This window comes from Taudactylus pleione, unplaced genomic scaffold, assembly GCF_031769625.1.
Source record: "Taudactylus pleione unplaced genomic scaffold, aTauple2 ptg000006l, whole genome shotgun sequence".
Lineage (NCBI taxonomy): Eukaryota > Metazoa > Chordata > Amphibia > Anura > Myobatrachidae > Taudactylus > Taudactylus pleione.
The window spans coordinates 5,727,096-5,749,043 of NW_028284409.1; positions in this window are offsets into that span (position 1 = coordinate 5,727,096).

Here is a 21,948-nt window from a genome sequence, read left to right on the forward strand (position 1 = left end):
CTCCAGTCCAAACCAAAAAAAAAATTATTTTCTGTGTTTGTGAATTGTGTGCGCAGTAGCCGCACGTGCATCAACAAAGTAGTGCCAAGCGTGCGCCTGTGTCATAAGTAAAGGGCCAGCTGGCTTGACCGTTAAAGGGTGCTGTAACCCCCGAAAGTACACTCCAGTCCAAACCCCAAAAAAATTATTTTCTGTGTTTGTGAATTGTGTGCGCAGTAGCTGCACGTGCATCAACAAAGTAGTGCCAAGCGTGCGCCTGTGTCATAAGTAAAGGGCCGGCTGGCTTGACCGTTAAAGGGTGCTGTAACCCCCAAAGTACACTCCAGTCCAAACCAAAAAAAAATTATTTTCTGTGTTTGTGAATTGTGTGCGCAGTAGGCGCACGTGCATCAACAAAGTAGTGCCAAGCGTGCGCCTGTGTCATAAGTAAAGGGCCGGCTGGCTTGACCGTTAAAGGGTGCTGTAACCCCCGAAAGTACACTCCAGTCCAAACCAAAAAAAAATTATTTTCTGTGTTTGTGAATTGTGTGTGCAGTAGCCGCACGTGCATCAACAAAGTAGTGCCAAGCGTGCGCCTGTGTCATAAGTAAAGGGCCAGCTGGCTTGACCGTTAAAGGGTGCTGTAACCCCCAAAGTACACTCCAGTCCAAACCAAAAAAAAAATTATTTTCTGTGTTTGTGAATTGTGTGCGCAGTAGCCGCACGTGCATCAACAAAGTAGTGCCAAGCGTGCGCCTGTGTCATAAGTAAAGGGCCGGCTGGCTTGACCGTTAAAGGGTGCTGTAACCCCCGAAAGTACACTCCAGTCCAAACCAAAAAAAAATTATTTTCTGTGTTTGTGAATTGTGTGCGCAGTAGCCGCACGTGCATCAACAAAGTAGTGCCAAGCGTGCGCCTGTGTCATAAGTAAAGGGCCGGCTGGCTTGACCGTTAAGGGTGCTGTAACCCCCGAAAGTACACTCCAGTCCAAACCAAAAAAAAATTATTTTCTGTGTTTGTGAATTGTGTGCGCAGTAGCCGCACGTGCATCAACAAAGTAGTGCCAAGAGTGCGCCTGTGTCATAAGTAAAGGGCCGGCTGACTTGACCGTTAAAGGGTGCTGTAACCCACAAAGTACACTCCAGTCCAAACCAAAAAATAAATTATTTTCTGTGTTTAGCCGCACGTATATATCAAATCGATATAACATAAATGGAGGACCAAACTTTCTCCGATAAAAATAAAATAGAGAAAGATCAAGAACCACTTCCTCCTAGTGCTGAAGCTGCTGCCACTAGTCATGACATAGACGATAACATGCCATCAACGTCGTCTGCCAAGGCCGATGCCCAATGTCATAGTAGAGGGCACATACAATCCCAAATGGCAAAGTTCAGGAAAATGACCTTGAAAAAGACATTTAAATCAGCTGAAGAGAAACGTAAACTTGCCAATATGCCATTTACGACACGGAGTGGCAAGGAACGGCTAAGGTCGATCCCTAGTATGTTCATGACTAGTGGTTCAGCTTCACATGACGATGGAAGCCCTCCTCCCACTAAAAAAATCAAAAGAGTTAAGCTGGCAAAAGCACAGTGAAGAACTGTGCTTTCTAAGAAGATATCACAAATCCCCAAGGAGAGTCCAAGTGTGGTGGTGGTTGCGATGCCTGACCTTCCCAGCACTGGACGGGAAGAGGTGGCTCTTTCCACCATTTGCATGCCCCCTGCAAGTGCTGAAAGGAGCACCCACAGTCCACTTGCTGATATGCAAATTGAAGATGTCACTGTTGAAGTACAACAGGATGAAGATACTGGTGTAGCTGGCGCTGAGGAGGAAGTTGGCGAGGAGGATTCTGATGGTGATGTGGTTTGTTTAAATCAGGCTCCGGGGGAGACAGTTGTCCGTGGGATGAAAAAGCCCATCACGGTCATGCCTGGGCAGAAGACCAAACATTCCACCTCTTTGGTCTGGCAATATTTCTATCCAAATCCGGACAACAACTGTCTTGCCATATGTACCATATGTAAAGGTGAAATAAGTAGGGGTAGGGACGTCAACCACCTAGGAACATCCTCCCTTATACGGCACCTGCAGCGCATTCATAAAAAGTTACTGTCAAGTTCAGAAACTTTGGCTAAGACCGTAAGCAGTCCAGGGACACCTAAATCCCGTTGTCCTGTTGTATCCAAGCGCCTGCAAACCACACCGTCAACTCCCTCCTCGTCAATTTCCTCCTTAGTCAGGATCGGAAGTAGTCCTGCAGGCCATGTCACTGGCATGACTGACTCTCCTATCCGGGATTCCTCTGGAGGATCCTGCATTGCTACGCCTACTGCTGCCGCTGCTGCTGTTGCTGCTGCTGGGAGTCGTTCATCATCCCAGAGAGGAAGTAGGAACACCACTACTTTTACTAAACAATTGACCCTCCAACAGTCCTTAGCGAGGAGGATGAAGTACGACAGCAGTCATCCTGAAGCAAAACGTATAACTGAGGCCTTGACTGCTATGTTGGTGTTAGACGTGCGTCCGGTATCCGCCATTAGTGCAGTGGGATTTAGACAATTGATGGAGGTAGTGTGTCCCCGGTTCCAAATCCCGTCTAGATTCCACTTCACTAGGCAGGCGATACCGAGACTGTACAGAAACGTCAGAAAAAGTGTCCTCAGTGTCCTGAAAAATGCTGTTGTACACAATGTCCACTTAACCACGGACATGTGGACAAGTGGAACAGGGCAGACTAAGGACAATATGACTGTGACAGCCCACTGGGTAGATGTATCACCTTACGCAGCAACAGCAGCAGCGTCACCAGTAGCAGCATCTCAGAAACGCCAGCTCGTTACAAGGCAGGCTACGCTGTGTATCACCGGTTTCAGTAAGAGGCACACCGCCGACAACCTCTTAGAGAAACTGAGGGAAATCATCGCCCAGTGGCTTACCCCACTTAGACTCTCCTGGGGATTTGTGATATCTGACAACGCCACCAATATTGTGCGGGCATTACATCTGGGCAAATTCCAGCACGTCCCATGTTTTGCTCACACAATAAACTTGGTGGTGCAGAATTTTCTGAAAAGCGACAGGGGCGTGCAGGAGACGCTTTGGGTGGCCCGAAAAATTTCTGGCCACTTTCGCCATTCAGCGACTGCGTGCCGAAGACTGGAGCGCCAGCAAACACTCTTGAACCTGCCCCGCCATCACCTGAAGCAAGAGGTTGTGACGCGGTGGAACTCAACCCTCTATATGCTTCAGAGGATGGAGGAGCAGCAAAAGGCCATACAAGCCTATACATCCACCTATGACATAGGCAAAGGAGGGGGTATGCACCTGACTCAAGCGCAGTGGAGAATGATTTCCGTGTTGTGCAAGGTTCTCCAGCCCTTCGAACTTGCCACACGTGAAGTCAGTTCAGACACAGCCAGCTTGAGTCAGGTCATTCCCCTCATCAGGCTTTTGCAGAAGCAGCTGGAGAAAGTGAAGGAGGAGCTAAGACGGAGCGATTCCGCTCGGCATGTGGGACTTGTGGATGAAGCCCTTCATTTGCTTTGCCAGGATTCCAGGGTGGTCAATCTGTTGAAATCAGACCACTACATTTTGGCCACCGTGCTTGATCCTAGGTTTAAAGCCTATGTGGTGTCTCTCTTTCCGGCCGACACAAGCCTGCAGAGGTGCAAAGACCTGCTGGTGAACACACTGTCAGCTGAAGCGGAACGTGACACGTCAACGGCTCCGTCTTCATTTTCTCCCGCAACTGGGGCTGCCAGGAAAAAACTTAGGTATCCTAAGCAACCCGCTGGCGGTGATGCAGGGCAGGCAGGACCAAGTTTGGACATCTGGTCCGGACTGAAGGACCTGGCAACAATTTCTGACATGTCTACTGTCACTGCATATGATACTGTCACCATTGACAGAATGGTGGAGGATTACATCGGTGACAGCATCCAAGTAGGCATGTCAGACAGTCCATACCTGTACTGGCAGGAAAAAGAGGCAATTTGGAGGCCCCTGTACAAGCTGGCTCTATTTTACCTGAGTTGCCCCCCCTCCAGTGTGTACTCCGAAAGAGTGTTTAGTGCAGCCGGGAACCTTGTCAGCGAAAGGCGTAGGAGGTTGCTTCCACAGAATGTGGAGAAGATGATGTTCATCAAAATGAATTATCAGCTCTTCCAGGGAGACCAGCCTCCAGAAGGTACAGAGGGACCTGTGGTGGTGGATTCAAGTGGGGACGAGTTAATACTTTGTGAGGATGAGGATGAGGAATCGGTGGATGAGGAGGATGAGGATGACATCTTGCCTCCGTAGAGCCAGTTTGTGCAGGGACACATTAATTGCCAGCTTGTTTTGTGGGGGCCCAAACGAACCAATCATTTCAGCCACAGTTGTGTGGCAGACCCTGGCGCTGAAATGATTGATTTGTTAAAGTGTGCATGTCCTGTTTATACAACATAAGGGTGGGTGGGAGGGCCCAAGGACAATTCCATCTTGCACTTCTTTTTTTTCTTTGCATTATGTACAGTTTGGGGCCTAGTTTTTCTAACTGCCATCCTGTCTGCCACTGCAGTGTCACTCCTAGATGGGTCACGTGTTTGTGCCGCCCACTCGTGTCGCTTAGCATAGTCATCCAGCTACCTCGGTGCAACCTTTTGGACATGAAAACACTATTGTGAGGTGTGAGGTGTTCAGAATAGACTGGAAATGAGTGGAAATTAAGGTTATTGAGGTTAATAATAGCATAGGAGCAGAGAAACCAACAAATTCTGTGATTTTAGCTGTTTTTATGCTTTTTAAAAAAAAAATACAGATCCAAAACACAAAACCCAGAACCCAAAACACGGAAGGGTGGTTTTGGCAAAACCAATCCAGATCCAAAACACGAAGAAAGATCCAGATCCAAAACCAAAACACAAAACACGAAAAGTGGCCGGTGCACACCCCTAATATATATATTAGGGGTGTGCACCGGCCACTTTTCGTGTTTTGTGTTTTGGTTTTGGATCTGGATCTTTCTTCGTGTTTTGGATCTGGATTGGTTTTGCCAAAACCACCCTTCCGTGTTTTGGGTTCTGGGTTTTGTGTTTTGGATCTGTATTTTTTTGAAAAAAAGCATAAAAACAGCTAAAATCACAGAATTTGTAGGTTTTTCTGCTCCTATGCTATTATTAACCTCAATAACCTTAATTTCCACTCATTTCCAGTCTATTCTGAACACCTCACACCTCACAATAGTGTTTTTATGTCCAAAAGGTTGCACCGAGGTAGCTGGATGACTATGCTAAGCGACACGAGTGGGCGGCACAAACACGTGACCCATCTAGGAGTGACACTGCAGTGGCAGGCAGGATGGCAGTTAGAAAAACTAGGCCCCAAACTGTACATAATGCAAAGAAAAAAAGAGGTGCAAGATGGAATTGTCCTTGGGCCCTCCCACCCACCCTTATGTTGTATAAACAGGACATGCACACTTTAACAAATCAATCATTTCAGCGCCAGGGTCTGCCACACAACTGTGGCTGAAATGATTGGTTCGTTTGGGCCCCCACAAAACAAGCTGGCAATTAATGTGTCCCTGCACAAACTGGCTCTACGGAGGCAAGATGTCATCCTCATCCTCCTCATCCACCGATTCCTCACCCTCTTCAGTGTGTACATCCTCATCCTCACAAAGTATTAACTCGTCCCCACTTGAATCCACCACCACAGGTCCCTCTGTACCTTCTGGAGGCTGGTCTCCCTGGAAGAGCTGATAATTCATTTTGATGAACATCATCTTCTCCACATTCTGTGGAAGCAACCTCCTACGCCTTTCGCTGACAAGGTTCCCGGCTGCACTAAACACTCTTTCGGAGTACACACTGGAGGGGGGGCAACTCAGGTAAAATAGAGCCAGTTTGTACAGGGGCCTCCAAATTGCCTCTTTTTCCTGCCAGTACAGGTATGGACTGTCTGACATGCCTACTTGGATGCTGTCACCGATGTAATCCTCCACCATTCTGTCAATGGTGACAGTATCATATGCAGTGACAGTAGACATGTCAGAAATTGTTGCCAGGTCCTTCAGTCCGGACCAGATGTCCAAACTTGGTCCTGCCTGCCCTGCATCACCGCCAGCGGGTTGCTTAGGATACCTAAGTTTTTTCCTGGCAGCCCCAGTTGCGGGAGAAAATGAAGAAGGAGCCGTTGACGTGTCACGTTCCGCTTCAGCTGACAGTGTGTTCACCAGCAGGTCTTTGCACCTCTGCAGGCTTGTGTCGGCCGGAAAGAGAGACACCACATAGGCTTTAAACCTAGGATCGAGCACGGTGGCCAAAATGTAGTGGTCTGATTTCAACAGATTGACCACCCTGGAATCCTGGCAAAGCGAATGAAGGGCTTCATCCACAAGTCCCACATGCCGAGCGGAATCGCTCCGTCTTAGCTCCTCCTTCACTTTCTCCAGCTGCTTCTGCAAAAGCCTGATGAGGGGAATGACCTGACTCAAGCTGGCAGTGTCTGAACTGACTTCACGTGTGGCAAGTTCGAAGGGCTGAAGAACCTTGCACAACACGGAAATCATTCTCCACTGCGCTTGAGTCAGGTGCATACCCCCTCCTTTGCCTATGTCATAGGTGGATGTATAGGCTTGTATGGCCTTTTGCTGCTCCTCCATCCTCTGAAGCATATAGAGGGTTGAGTTCCACCGCGTCACAACCTCTTGCTTCAGGTGATGGCGGGGCAGGTTCAAGAGTGTTTGCTGGCGCTCCAGTCTTCGGCACGCAGTCGCTGAATGGCGAAAGTGGCCAGAAATTTTTCGGGCCACCCAAAGCGTCTCCTGCACGCCCCTGTCGCTTTTCAGAAAATTCTGCACCACCAAGTTTATTGTGTGAGCAAAACATGGGACGTGCTGGAATTTGCCCAGATGTAATGCCCGCACAATATTGGTGGCGTTGTCAGATATCACAAATCCCCAGGAGAGTCTAAGTGGGGTAAGCCACTGGGCGATGATTTCCCTCAGTTTCTCTAAGAGGTTGTCGGCGGTGTGCCTCTTACTGAAACCGGTGATACACAGCGTAGCCTGCCTTGTAACAAGCTGGCGTTTCTGAGATGCTGCTACTGGTGACGCTGCTGCTGTTGCTGCGTAAGGTGATACATCTACCCAGTGGGCTGTCACAGTCATATAGTCCTTAGTCTGCCCTGTTCCACTTGTCCACATGTCCGTGGTTAAGTGGACATTGTGTACAACGGCATTTTTCAGGACACTGAGGACACTTTTTCTGACGTTTCTGTACAGTCTCGGTATCGCCTGCCTAGTGAAGTGGAATCTAGACGGGATTTGGAACCGGGGACACACTACCTCCATCAATTGTCTAAATCCCACTGCACTAATGGCGGATACCGGACGCACGTCTAACACCAACATAGCAGTCAAGGCCTCAGTTATACGTTTTGCTTCAGGATGACTGCTGTCGTACTTCATCCTCCTCGCTAAGGACTGTTGGAGGGTCAATTGTTTAGTAAAAGTAGTGGTGTTCCTACTTCCTCTCTGGGATGATGAACGACTCCCAGCAGCAGCAGCAACAGCAGCAGCGGCAGCAGTAGGCGTAGCAATGCAGGATCCTCCGGAGGAATCCCGGATAGGAGAGTCAGTCATGCCAGTGATATGGCCTGCAGGACTACTTCCGATCCTGACTAAGGAGGAAATTGACGAGGAGGGAGTTGACGGTGTGGTTTGCAGGCGCTTGGATACAACAGGACAACGGGATTTAGGTGTCCCTGGACTGCTTACGGTCTGAGCCAAAGTTTCTGAACTTGACAGTAACTTTTTATGAACGCGCTGCAGGTGCCGTATAAGGGAGGATGTTCCTAGGTGGTTGACGTCCCTACCCCTACTTATTTCACCTTTACATATGGTACATATGGCAAGACAGTTGTTGTCCGGATTTGGATAGAAATATTGCCAGACCAAAGAGGTGGAATGTTTGGTCTTCTGCCCAGGCATGACCGTGATGGGCTTTTTCATCCCACGGACAACAACTGTCTCCCCCGGAGCCTGATTTAAACAAACCACATCACCATCAGAATCCTCCTCGCCAACTTCCTCCTCAGCGCCAGCTACACCAGTATCCTCATCCTGTTGTACTTCAACAGTGACATCTTCAATTTGCATATCAGCAAGTGGACTGTGGGTGCTCCTTTCAGCACTTGCAGGGGGCGTGCAAATGGTGGAAAGAGCCACCTCTTCCCGTCCAGTGCTGGGAAGGTCAGGCATCGCAACCACCACCACACTTGGACTCTCTTTGGGGATTTGTGATATCTTCTTAGAAAGCACAGTTCTTCGCTGTGCTTTTGCCAGCTTAACTCTTTTGATTTTTTTAGTGGGAGGAGTGCTTCCATCGTCATGTGAAGCTGAACCACTAGTCATGAACATACTAGGGATCGACCTTAGCCGTTCCTTGCCACTCCGTGTCGTAAATGGCATATTGGCAAGTTTACGTTTCTCTTCAGCTGATTTAAATGTCTTTTTCAAGGTCATTTTCCTGAACTTTGCCATTTGGGATTGTATGTGCCCTCTACTATGACATTGGGCATCGGCCTTGGCAGACGACGTTGATGGCATGTTATCGTCTATGTCATGACTAGTGGCAGCAGCTTCAGCACTAGGAGGAAGTGGTTCTTGATCTTTCTCTATTTTATTTTTATCGGAGAAAGTTTGGTCCTCCATTTATGTTATATCGATTTGATATATACGTGCGGCTAAACACAGAAAATAAATTTTTTTTTGGTTCGGACTGGAGTGTACTTTGTGGGTTACAGCACCCTTTAACGGTCAAGCCAGCCGGCCCTTTACTTATGACACAGGCGCACTCTTGGCACTACTTTGTTGATGCACGTGCGGCTACTGCGCACACAATTCACAAACACAGAAAATAATTTTTTTTTGGTTTGGACTGGAGTGTACTTTGGGGGTTACAGCACCCTTTAACGGTCAAGCCAGCCGGCCCTTTACTTATGACACAGGCGCACGCTTGGCACTACTTTGTTGATGCACGTGCGGCTACTGCGCACACAATTCACAAACACAGAAAATAATTTTTTTTTGGTTTGGACTGGAGTGTACTTTCGGGGGTTACAGCACCCTTAACGGTCAAGCCAGCCGGCCCTTTACTTATGACACAGGCGCACGCTTGGCACTACTTTGTTGATGCACGTGCGGCTACTGCGCACACAATTCACAAACACAGAAAATAATTTTTTTTTGGTTTGGACTGGAGTGTACTTTCGGGGGTTACAGCACCCTTTAACGGTCAAGCCAGCCGGCCCTTTACTTATGACACAGGCGCACGCTTGGCACTACTTTGTTGATGCACGTGCGGCTACTGCGCACACAATTCACAAACACAGAAAATAATTTTTTTTTAGGTTTGGACTGGAGTGTACTTTCGGGGGTTACAGCACCCTTAACGGTCAAGCCAGCCGGCCCTTTACTTATGACACAGGCGCACGCTTGGCACTACTTTGTTGATGCACGTGCGGCTACTGCGCACACAATTCACAAACACAGAAAATAATTTTTTTTTTGGTTTGGACTGGAGTGTACTTTCGGGGGTTACAGCACCCTTAACGGTCAAGCCAGCCGGCCCTTTACTTATGACACAGGCGCACGCTTGGCACTACTTTGTTGATGCACGTGCGGCTACTGCGCACACAATTCACAAACACAGAAAATAATTTTTTTTTTGGTTTGGACTGGAGTGTACTTTCGGGGGTTACAGCACCCTTAACGGTCAAGCCAGCCGGCCCTTTACTTATGACACAGGCGCACGCTTGACACTACTTTGTTGATGCACGTGCGGCTACTGCGCACACAATTCACAAACACAGAAAATAATTTTTTTTTGGTTTGGACTGGAGTGTACTTTCAGGGGTTACAGCACCCTTTAACGGTCAAGCCAGCCGGCCCTTTACTTATGACACAGGCGCACGCTTGGCACTACTTTGTTGATGCACGTGCGGCTACTGCGCACACAATTCACAAACACAGAAAATAATTTTTTTTTGGTTTGGACTGGAGTGTACTTTCGGGGGTTACAGCACCCTTTAACGGTCAAGCCAGCCGGCCCTTTACTTATGACACAGGGGCACTCTTGGCACTACTTTGTTGATGCACGTGCGGCTACTGCGCACACAATTCACAAACACAGAAAATAATTTTTTTTTAGGTTTGGACTGGAGTGTACTTTCGGGGGTTACAGCACCCTTAACGGTCAAGCCAGCCGGCCCTTTACTTATGACACAGGCGCACGCTTGGCACTACTTTGTTGATGCACGTGCGGCTACTGCGCACACAATTCACAAACACAGAAAATAATTTTTTTTTGGTTTGGACTGGAGTGTACTTTCGGGGGTTACAGCACCCTTTAACGGTCAAGCCAGCCGGCCCTTTACTTATGACACAGGCGCACGCTTGGCACTACTTTGTTGATGCACGTGCGGCTACTGCGCACACAATTCACAAACACAGAAAATAATTTTTTTTTAGGTTTGGACTGGAGTGTACTTTCGGGGGTTACAGCACCCTTAACGGTCAAGCCAGCCGGCCCTTTACTTATGACACAGGCGCACGCTTGGCACTACTTTGTTGATGCACGTGCGGCTACTGCGCACACAATTCACAAACACAGAAAATATATTATTTTTTTAGCACTTGGGGGGAGCACCCCTGATGGACAGAGCACCCCCTGGACAACACTACAGCACCCCTTTAGGACTGGGACACTGCACAGGACTTTGGAGTGGACACAGCCCCTATGGAGAACTGACTGCACAACACAGTCCAGCCAGCCCCTATGGACTTTGAAGTAGTGGACACAGCCCCTATTAACAACAGCAGCACAGCACAACACAGCCAGCCCCTATGGACTTTGAAGTAGTGGACAACAGCAGCACTACACTACACTACACTACACAGCACTAACTCCCACCCTCCCTCTTCACTGTCCACAGCCGAGTGAGAAAATGGCGCCGACGCGGGTACCTTATATAGGATCCAAAACCCGCGAGACTCGGAAGGCGGGATGATGACGTTTTGCCTCGATGTCAGATCCGAGTCAGGCGGGAAAAGTCGAGCCTGACTCGGATCGGACTCGGATCGGGGGGGCTCGGGGGGGTTCGGATTTCAGAAATCCGAACCCGCTCACCCCTAATATATATATATATATATTTCAAACAACGAGTGCTGCTGCTTGTTTTCATCTGGTTTTATATCAAATCTGTCCAGAGGGCACCGTTGGACATTTAGTAAGATTGTGCGAATGCCAGGCTATTGGCATGTATACTGTGTATATATACAATACTGTATATATAGGTCTGTATATATATATATATGTCTGTGGATTTTTTTCATTGGCTCTGTATTCGGTGTTTGGAAACCCCTCTTTCAAAATCCTGCATTTGCCACTGCATTCTAGCATCTTAATTTTCTTTCTCTGAAACCAATTGAGAGTGTCCTTGGCTGTGTGTTTGGTATCATTGTCTTGCTGAAATGTCCTCCCTCATTTTATCTTCAGCATCCTGGTAGATGGCAGCAGATTTTTATGAAGAATGTCTACATTTTTCCATTCATCCTTCCTTCAGCTATATGAAGTATGCCAGTATCGTATGCTGAAAAACAGCCCCACACCATGATGTTCCCACCTCCAAACTTCACTGGTGTTTTTGGGGTGATGTGCAGTGCCATTTCTCCTTGTGTGTATTATGTGTATTATGGCATCCAAAGAGTTACATTTTGGTCTCATCTGACCAGACAATACTCTCCCAGTATTTCACAGGCTTGTCCAAATGTTGTGCAGCAAACTTTAAATGAGCTTTAACATGCTTATTCTTCAGCAATGGAGTCTTGCATGGTGAGCGTGCATATAGGCCATGGCGGTTAAGTGCATTACTTATTTTTTTCTTTGAAACAATTGTACCTACTAATTCCAGGTCTTTCTGAGGCTCTCCACAAGTGGTTCTGGCTCTTGGACAACTCTTTTGATAATTCTTTCACTCCTCTGTCAGAAATCTTGCGAGGAGTACCTGCTCGTGGCCGGTTTATGGTGAAAAGATGTTCTTTCCACTTTCGGATTATGGCCCCAACAGTGCTCCCTGGAACATTCAGAAGTTTAGAAATCCTTCTGTAAACAATGCCATCAGTATGTTTTGCAACAATAAGGTTGCGAAGGTCTTGAGAGAGCTCTTTGCTTTTACCCATCATGAGATGTTTCTTGTGTGACACCTTAATAATGAGACACCTTTATATAGACCATCAGTTGGACTGAACCATCTTATATTAATTTGCACTGACAAGGGGCAGGATTGCTTTCTAATTACTGATAGACTTCAGCTGGTGTCTTGGCTTTCCATGCCTTTTTGCACCTCCCTTTCTTCATGTGTTCAATACTTTTTCCCTTTGTCATTTCACATTATTACACATAACTTAATTTATGGACATCTATGGTCTGATTTCCTTGCATGTGTGGATTGCATGGGTTGTTGCTGATATTTGGTAAATATTTCATTACAATAGCCCCATTAAAATTATATTTACTGAGAAAAATGTTGATGTGTTCAATACTTATATATATCATGCAGCATCTTTCATGGTTACAGCCCAGTCTCCTGTGTAATATTCATACATTTAAAGTAATCTATTTGTAGGCATGCTACTTGAACACTTATACACATACACATTCTGTTACATTGTGTCACAAATACATGAAAAATACTGCTGTATGATCCTCTGCCGAACCTCATTCCCGCCCTCTATATTGACAACGCCCTTTGATGGAAAAGGATCCAGGTCCTCCACAGCTGCTGCAATGTCCCCAAGGTCATCATGGCCTTGCCCAAGGGCTATGTTATGGAGCATGCAGCATGACTGGATGAAGTCGCACACTTTACACACATTGTAAAATAGGATGCCAGCCGACCTGTCCAAACAACGAAACCTGCTTTTCAAAACCCCAAAGGTACACTCTATTACTGACCTTGTAGCAATATGTGCGCTGTTGTACCAGGGACTCGTGGTCGCAACAGAGGTGTCATGAGCCAAGTCTGACAGCCATATCCTGAGTCACCTAAATGATGAAGAGGGTGTTTAAAAACTTAAATTAAACCTACTCAAATAGTATTTTTAAAATGCAAATGCTTTAATTACATGTAAAGATAGATTTAGTACTAATTGCAATCCTGGCATTTTGTAATATAAAAATCAATGCCAAAAAAACAAAAAACAGTACAGCAATAGAGAGAAACACACAATATTCCAAATTAAATGTAAACTATTTGTAACTTGATAAAATAGCATACCAAGTAGCCAGCCCTCCGGCATGTGTCCTTCTTGAAACCTCCCCCACAGGGCTGACTGGCGCAGGATATAGACATCATGCAACCACACTGAGAATCTTGAGGTTAGCATCACAGGTAACCTGCACATTGAGGGAGTGGTAGCCATGTCTATTTACATAGACATACCTCCTCAAGTGCGGTGACCTGATGCCAATGTGGGTGCAGTCTATGGCTCCCAGCACATTAGGCAATGCTCCTAGCACATTAGACAATGCTGAAAGCCTATAGAAAGCTACATTAAGGTCCTGCCGCTCAGACTCACAACGAGGGAATGAGATATATGTTCGCCACAACTTCTTCAGGGCACATAAATGCCTAGAGAAAGTGGCTTATGTAATCCCCAGCACTCTAGTTCTCACTGACTGAAATGAGCCAGTGCCATAAAATGCAGGGCACACATTAATTTATGCTGCCCAGGCACTGCATAGTTACTACTAGCCAAAGGCTCCAAATCATCTCTCACCTGCTCATATAGGGTCATGAGGTTTGTGCAGTTCAATCTAAATAACTGAACCACGTCATGACCTGAGAGGGAGTCCAGGTCCATCCTTAGTCAATATCCTCGCCTGGCACAAAACAGAATAAGGACCTGAATCTGGTGATACTCCTGCACCCTCCTCCTGTGCAGCTCCTCCATAGAAAACATGCCACAAGCATACAGCTCCAAAGAAGACTGTACAAACTCCATTTCTCAAACCCTCACAGGTGCATTGGCTGTAGGTGTGGATTATATAGGGATGTGATTACGTTTTATGGATTTCACATGGGTTAATTTGGCTCAGATTTTTATAATTTAGGAAATTGACTTTAAGCTCGCCTATCTGAACCTGGTCTAAAGTTTTTGCGATTTTTAGTTAAGTTTGGATTGCGATTTCATAACTCGCACTCTATTACATTTGGAGAGTTGTATCTTTCCCATTGGAAAACATCTGGATGCGAGTTTCAAAATTGAAAAAGAAGAGAAACATGCGAAAAAGCCTGTTCTTACACTCTATTACATATGAGAGTTCCGAAATAATGCAAATTAAATGTCAAACTTGCAAAAAAAAAGAAAATCGCAACCTATTACATTTAACCCCTTGTGTGCTTTCCTAGCACATATGCAACTCCACTTGCAGCTTAAGGGGCATAACTAATTGTTATTTGGAGATTCATGGTAAGCAAAGAATTACAATGTCATCGTTTGTTGCCTTCCAGTGATTAACCTCCTTATGGCAGTGTTGATCTAGTTTCGTTGTGTGCTACACGATCTGGATGCCGCAGGATGTCACGTGTTATCCACAACACGGCATGATTGGTTTATTCGAATATTTGTGCGCGCTGACCCTTTGCCGTCTCACCGACTATAGCGTTCCCTGTGGATCTCTCGGCTCGGCTTCATGGTCAGCACTCCTGTAGCTTTTTCCTTTGCTTTGTATCCAGCGTTATTGGCTTCCTAGCCGCACCATCAGCTCCCAAGCTGCTACCGGCTTTGTTACCGCTCCATCAGTTTCCGAGCCGCACCGTCAACTCCCAAGCTGCTACCGGTTTCATTGCCGCTCCATCGGCTTCCCAGCCACACCATCAGCTCCCAAGCTGCTTCCAGCTTCGTTGCCACATCACCGGCTCTCCAGCCACACTACCGTCTCTCAAAGCCGCATCTCACCACCGGCTCACAATCCACACTACCGGCTCACAAGCTGCACTATCGGCTCTAAGCCGCATATCACCACTAGTTCACTAGCTGCACTACCAGCTTTAAGCCGCATGTCACCACCGGCTCGCCAGCCACACTACCAGCTCTCAAATCCGCATCTCACCACCGGCTCTCCAGCCACACTTCCGGCTCAAAGTCACATCTCACCACCGGCTGTCCAGCCACACTACCAGCTCCCAAAGCTGCATCACTGGCCTCCAAGCCACTGCATCAACTCTTCAAATTGTACTACCAGATTTTAGCCACACCATCGGCACTCTTAGTCACACCATCGGCTTCTCAGCCGTACTACATTTTTCCCAGTTTCCAGTACCTTCTGCTATTCTCTGGTTTCCGAAGGTAACCAGTGTAAACCTCTACTACTTTGAGTGTTAAGTCCATGCGGCCACTTAAGTACCGGGAACGTCTTCCAGTTCTAAGGGAACAGTGGGTGGCTGTTAGTGGCAGAAGACCTTGCTAGCCTGGGTTATAGAGGTTTACAACCTAGGAAACAGTAATACACAGTTTAGCTAGGGCATAATGACACAAGTGTGGGCTATTCAGAGTTGAGTGTATGCAAATGTACACCTGTTTTAAGATGTATCTATTGTTCCAAGGTTAGTGCTGTTGCTAGTGTACGCAGATAATGATAATGACAATGACACCGAATGTATGGAAAAGGGTAGTGCGTTTACATAGATGCATACAACTATACATACATTATGGGTGATTTGACACATTTTGATCCATGCTTTCAATGTGGGTGCAATTAGGGGCAACTTGTATAAGATTGTGCATCAGCCCCATAGTGAACAGCATTTAGATTAAGGGGTAAAGGTATCAAGAACTGAGTTATTTAAGCACTAAGATACATCCTTCATCACTGTTTATCTCAATGATACAGGAAATGATAGGGCTGCTATGTATCAGAAGTATTGCAGTAACTGATTCCTCCTGTGACTTGTGTACCTCTGACCTCACTGATGCATTGTGTACTTTAATGCAAGTCGAGAGTGAAAAGTAGACTCTTTTTGCTGGGGCACTCTTTAAATCATATATGTGTAATTACAATGTAACTTTTATTAATTAGTTATTATTAGTATCCTGAGAGTTAGTGTCAAACATCATAACACAAACATTTATTGAAAATTATTTTTATAAAAAAGAATAAATAAGTCACTGATAAAGTAATTGCCATGAAAGTAATTATAACAGGGAAAATAAATTACTCAGTGAGAAGGAGATATCCTTCACAAAGAATCAACAGATCCCGACGGAGGTAAGTACATTACTTAACCCTCACCTCTCCACCCCCTAACCATAACCCTCCTTTAGGGATGCCTAAACCTAACCCCCCCCTCCCAGCGCCCTAAACCTAACCCTCCCGGGGGGGTACCTAACAGGGCCGTAACTAGGGTAGGGCAGGGCACAGGGCACCGCAGGGCAGGGGGAGCTGTTTGGGCCTGACAATTTTCTTGTTTATTATCATTGTCATTTGTAACTTCCTCTTCTTCTTTTATCCCCAGCACCTCCAGGCCTCTCCAACTCTTCCCTGGCCCTTCCCCATGAGGCCACGGCCCCTTTTCAGGTGACTATCTTATGTCCTTATTTAAAAATTGTGTAGGGGAGGGGTGCCAATGCTCTGTCTGGCACAGGGCACCAAAAAGTCTAGTTATGGCTCTGGTGCCTAACCCTAACCTCCCCCCGGGGGTGCCTAACCATAACCCCTCCTCCCCTAGCCTAACCCTTAACCTCCCCAGGGGGGTGCCTAACCCTATGTCCCCCCGATGGTCCCTAAACCTAACCCCCCATACCCAGCTACGTGGATACTTACCCCCGGCGTTGTACGATCAGTCCAGCGTCCTGTCGAGGTCCCGAGATTGGGATTCACATAGGCGTTGGTATTTTGACGCCTATGTTAGATCCCTTGCTGGGATTACACTGTCAGGACCTGCATCCCCTTCACGAATATCAAGACTGAGGGTCTCATTCAGACCCGCTCGCGAGCGCAGGACACTCGCAAGCGGGTCGATGGTACCCAAATGCGCATGCGCAAGACGGAGGGAGCTCCGTCGTGCGCATGCGCGAGACCCGGTGAGCGACGGGGTAGCCGTCGCTCGGGGTCTCGAAACCAAAGGGGGCGTGCTGTCGATGGTGACTGACAGCACGCCCCCTTTGGTGGGCATGCCGGGGGCGTGGCTGCCAGACGGAGGCGTTCCCATGGGAACGCCTACCGTCTGGGTCCAGCCCCACTGACATCACTAGTGATGTCAGAGGGAGTGATTTTGGCTCTGATAGAGCCAAAATCACTCCAGGGCTTGCGGCAATGAGACCCTACCGCAGGGTCTCATCACAAACCCGATGGTCGCGATGGTCTTGACCATCGCAACCATCATCATGGACGCTCGCATAAGCTGTGGGTGGTAACCCACAGCTATGCGAGCGTCCAAAAGGCCGCTCCAATTTTAGGTAGCCCAGCCCTGATTCAGAGCGAGCGCTCTGGTCAGAGCGTCCGGCTCTGAATCAGGCCCAGTATTTTAGCAAGAAGTAGGTGAAATATATATATTTTTAATGTCTATATAATCCTCAATCATACAATGTAATCATTTTTCTAAGGAATTAGTGATACATTTCATTAGGATTGTGTGATTGAATCTCCTGTAATTATAATGCCGCAATAAAAGGATTTAAATCACAAAGACGTGAACCCACAATGGTGCAGGTTTTCTTTACATACACTATAATCAGTGTCGGATTTTACCTAGGGGCTGCAGCAGGGGTTTAATGAGGATAGTGTGGCCGGTGCCGTTGCACAGAGTGCAGGGTGATCTGGGACAGCCCCAGCCACAGCTGTAATCTCTATTTGCATTTGCCAGGCACCCGCTGCGATATATATTAGCAGCGGTGCGCCCGACTTTCCTGACTGCTGTGAGCTCCACCTCCCCCGACTCCTGCACGGCACACTGGCTGTAGGGAGATGTCATGACATCTCTCCAGTGACCCAGTGCATGGATTGAGGAGCTGTTGGGCGCGGGAAAGCGGCGGCTAGCTATGGTGCTGAGAGATCACAGTTTCTTGTCAGTGTTGACAAATGGTGAGTGCTGTGCTTTTCATCTGTGACAGATGTCCCCGGTGAGGGGGGGTGAACATTGTCAATTTGGTCACATTGGCCAGGTGGGTGTTGTGCACTGCTTTTTTTTTCTTTGTATATAATCTCTATCCTTTGGGCACCTATGCTCAGGGCACCAAAACGTCTAGTGAGGGCACCGAGCCCCACCAGTCAAATTCAACACTTTCCTGTGATACCCCCAAGTCTCCCTGCATGTGAATTAGCACTGCAGCCATAATAAATGCAGAAGCGCTTCCTATTGTAAGCGCTCTCTGCTAATCACGTCAGACAGGTAGTCCCACAGGGAGGTGTTTCCTCCCCCTGAGACTGCCAGTCCGGACTGTTATTAGCAGAGAGCGCTTTCAATATTAAGCACTTCTGCATTTATTACGGCAATCTTATTTGTCTTATTGGGGCTACAGAAGATGCAGCTCCTAGCCAATGACCTTATTCTGCTCATGCGCTGTTTCTCTTTTGGTGTGGATCTTTCTTAATGCGCACGCGCATTGCATGAGGACAGCCGCACAGCAGGGGCTTTGGACGGCAGCACGGGCAGCCCCCCTGGAGAAAAAAGGACGGAGCCGCCGCTGACTATAATGATTGTTCCTTTACTTTGGTATTTGGAGCAATTTGAAGCAGAGTAATGTCTGGTACCTGGCGTAATAATTTTAATACCTCGAACAATTTAGTGCAGGAAATATGTTTTTGGATATGACTATTGATAAGGGGTGGTTAATTCCTTTTCCCTTGCTTGTTCCATCTGTTTGTACATGCAGGCAATTCCTCATATATCGGAAGCAAATATTCTATTTTTTTTCAACTAACATCAGGTTATTATTAATATATAAGAACTCGCAAAGTGTTGCCCAGGATTATATACCTTTTTGGATCATTAGTATAATTTAATTTGAATAAGGACATTGCACACTAGCGGCCTCATTTACTAACGAGTTTTATCACCAAAACAAGTGATCAATTTCACTGTGTATGATAAATGGTGCTCCAGCCAATCAGCTCCCAACTGTCAAGTGTTAGAAAAATGACAGTTGGGAGCTGATTGGCAGAGATTATGAGAGAGCGGAAGACAGAGGAAAAGACAACAGAGAGAGAGAGAGAGAGAGTGTGTATGGGATTGTGGGGGGATGGGAGGGTACATGTGCTTTTGTCTAAGCTTCATGGTCCCTAGACAAACTCCATTTTGAAACTCCCATAGAAAACTACCATAATGCTATAATTCTGTAATACCAACGTAATGCATCTAGTAATTCACACATCTATCCATACAACTCCTTCCTTACAAAAACTTCATCAGAAATTCCTACCACTATTATAAATATGCAAACTGAATATTGTATGCCGCTTGCCACAACATAATTTGACTTTACAATGCTCTTTCGCAGATATGATACCTATTAGTGAGATGTGGAACTTATTTCACCTTGAAAACTATTTTTGATCATTCTTACACACCATAACTGTGTGATATCATCAGGCAAACATTGCATCTACACACAATACCCCATAATGACAATGTGTAAAAAGTTCACATGTACATAAGTATTCACAGCCTTTGCCATGAAGCTTAAAATTGAGCTCAGGTGCATCCTGTTTCCACTGATCATCCTTGAGATGTTCCTACAGCTTAATTGGAGTCTACCTGTGGTAAATTCAGTTGATTGGACAAGATTTTGAAAGGCATACACCTGTTACACCTGTCTATATAAGGTCCCACACTTGACAGTGCATGTCAGAGCACAAACCAAGCATGAAATCCATTATAAAATCAATCCTTAACCATGCCATTTAAGCCATTTGTATGCTTCTACATAGCTTGATACTTAGGGCTCTATTTACTACAATCCGCATTTGTAATGCAGATTGTAGTGTGATATTACCGAGTGAATTCGCATTGCGAATTCAGGCAATATCACAGGGATTTACTACAAATCCCTTGCAGGGACAGAGCTTGTGATAAAGCTCTGTCCCTGCGAATCCCCACCGCACACTAGTCATGGTATATTCGCAAAAAATACTGTGACAAAGTGCCGACGCATGCGCCGACCAAGCATTGCTGCTACCCCCCTGTGCTAAGCCCCGCTCCCTGGCGCTAAGCACCGTGATCGCGGACCACCCCGTGACCCTCCCCCTCCCTTAATAGCACTTACCTGCAGTCATTGGTGCTCCGGTGATGACTTCCATGCCTCCGGTCAGCTGACATCCCATACTGCACTGGGACGTGGTCACCTGATAACCGGGCCGCAGTGCACTATGGGAGACCAGCTGACCGGAGGGAGAACATCACCGGAGCCCTGACCACCGGTCCCTGGAGTCAGGTAAGTAAATTTTTTACAGCAGAGTAGGAGCCCGGTAACCTGGGGAGACCCTGGATAACGCTACCTCCAGGTGGCGTTATTATCAAAGGGCCTCCCTAGGTATTTTTTTCACTATTTATTTTTAGTAACTACCAGGCAGATCACATTTCCCATTACAATTATGGGAAATGCGATCTGATTACTAAAAATAAGTGATACTTAGGGGTTGGAGTAGAATTTTACGAATTCTACTCCAATTGCCCTGTAATGACTATAGGTGATACTAAAATAATGTGAAATGGGTGTGAAAACACCATTTTTCACTTTATTTTTGTAAAAATAATGATAATAAATAGAGCCCTTAGACTTTCTCCTGGCGTTTGAAGCTGCATCCTTGCAGCCTCCTGAGAGGACATCTGCCCTTCTCTGTGTTCCTCTGCAAGTGTGTTTGTCTCTGCCCGTGTTCCCAGGATCTGCTATTTTTCCCATCCTGTCACCTGTGAGGAGTGGCTTCAAGAGGAAATAGCCTCTTGTGCAGTGTATGCAGTGAACATCTTATTGTGTTACAACAGGAACCAGGCCTTATGTCCACATGTCGTCTTGCCTATAAAAGGGCATTTGTACTTGCCTGCAAGGATCTCATGCCCAGAGGACACTTTTGGTCAGTTGAAACTAATGGACTTACAAAAAAAGTCAAGGCCTTCTGACCACAGCATTTGAACGGTAATTAGATTGCTGTGTGAGATCTGGCTCCATCTAAGGATATGTTAAACTATCTGGCCAAACCAGTTCTGGGCTCTGGGACAAGCAAGTCATCCCACCATGTGACCACAGCTGTATATAAAATAAGTCATTCATATTATCTATATTGATAGATTATTAGTCTACAAATGGTTGTATTAATATACACACTCTAACAACTATTTAGCCAAAAAATTGTACATTACCAAGTATTTAGCTAAACAAAAGTATGACTGACTATTTATATTGCAGTGTAAATGCATCTAAACAAAAAAGTGTGATAAACAAATAACAATATATGCAATATAAGGCCCAACAATTGCGCAAAAGACAATCTTTAGATACAGGGGACAATGATGCCAATTTGTTGTTGTGCAACACTTGTAGTGGGAGTTTGAGTTCCAACACAATATGATAACAGAATATAGGGTAGTATCAAAGATAGTGGTAACATTGGATTCCAGAAGGGGGTTGAGGTCCTGGTCAGAACTCCCATTGGTGTACGCTGGGTAGAACTTTGACCTGGGGACACTGGGTAGAACTTGACCTGGGGAGCCCTTTCTGGGCCTTCCACTGGATAAATTTGGATGAAAACTCCACAGAGGAGTGGATATTAGTCAGGGATGCCTAATGGAATAGTTGGGATTCTGGTCGGACATCACAGTGGAGTGCGACAAGCAGAACTTTGACCCAGGGAGCCTATTATGGGTTTTCCACCGGATGGATTTGGACATCATCAAATAGTTTGGATGAAAACATAACAGAAT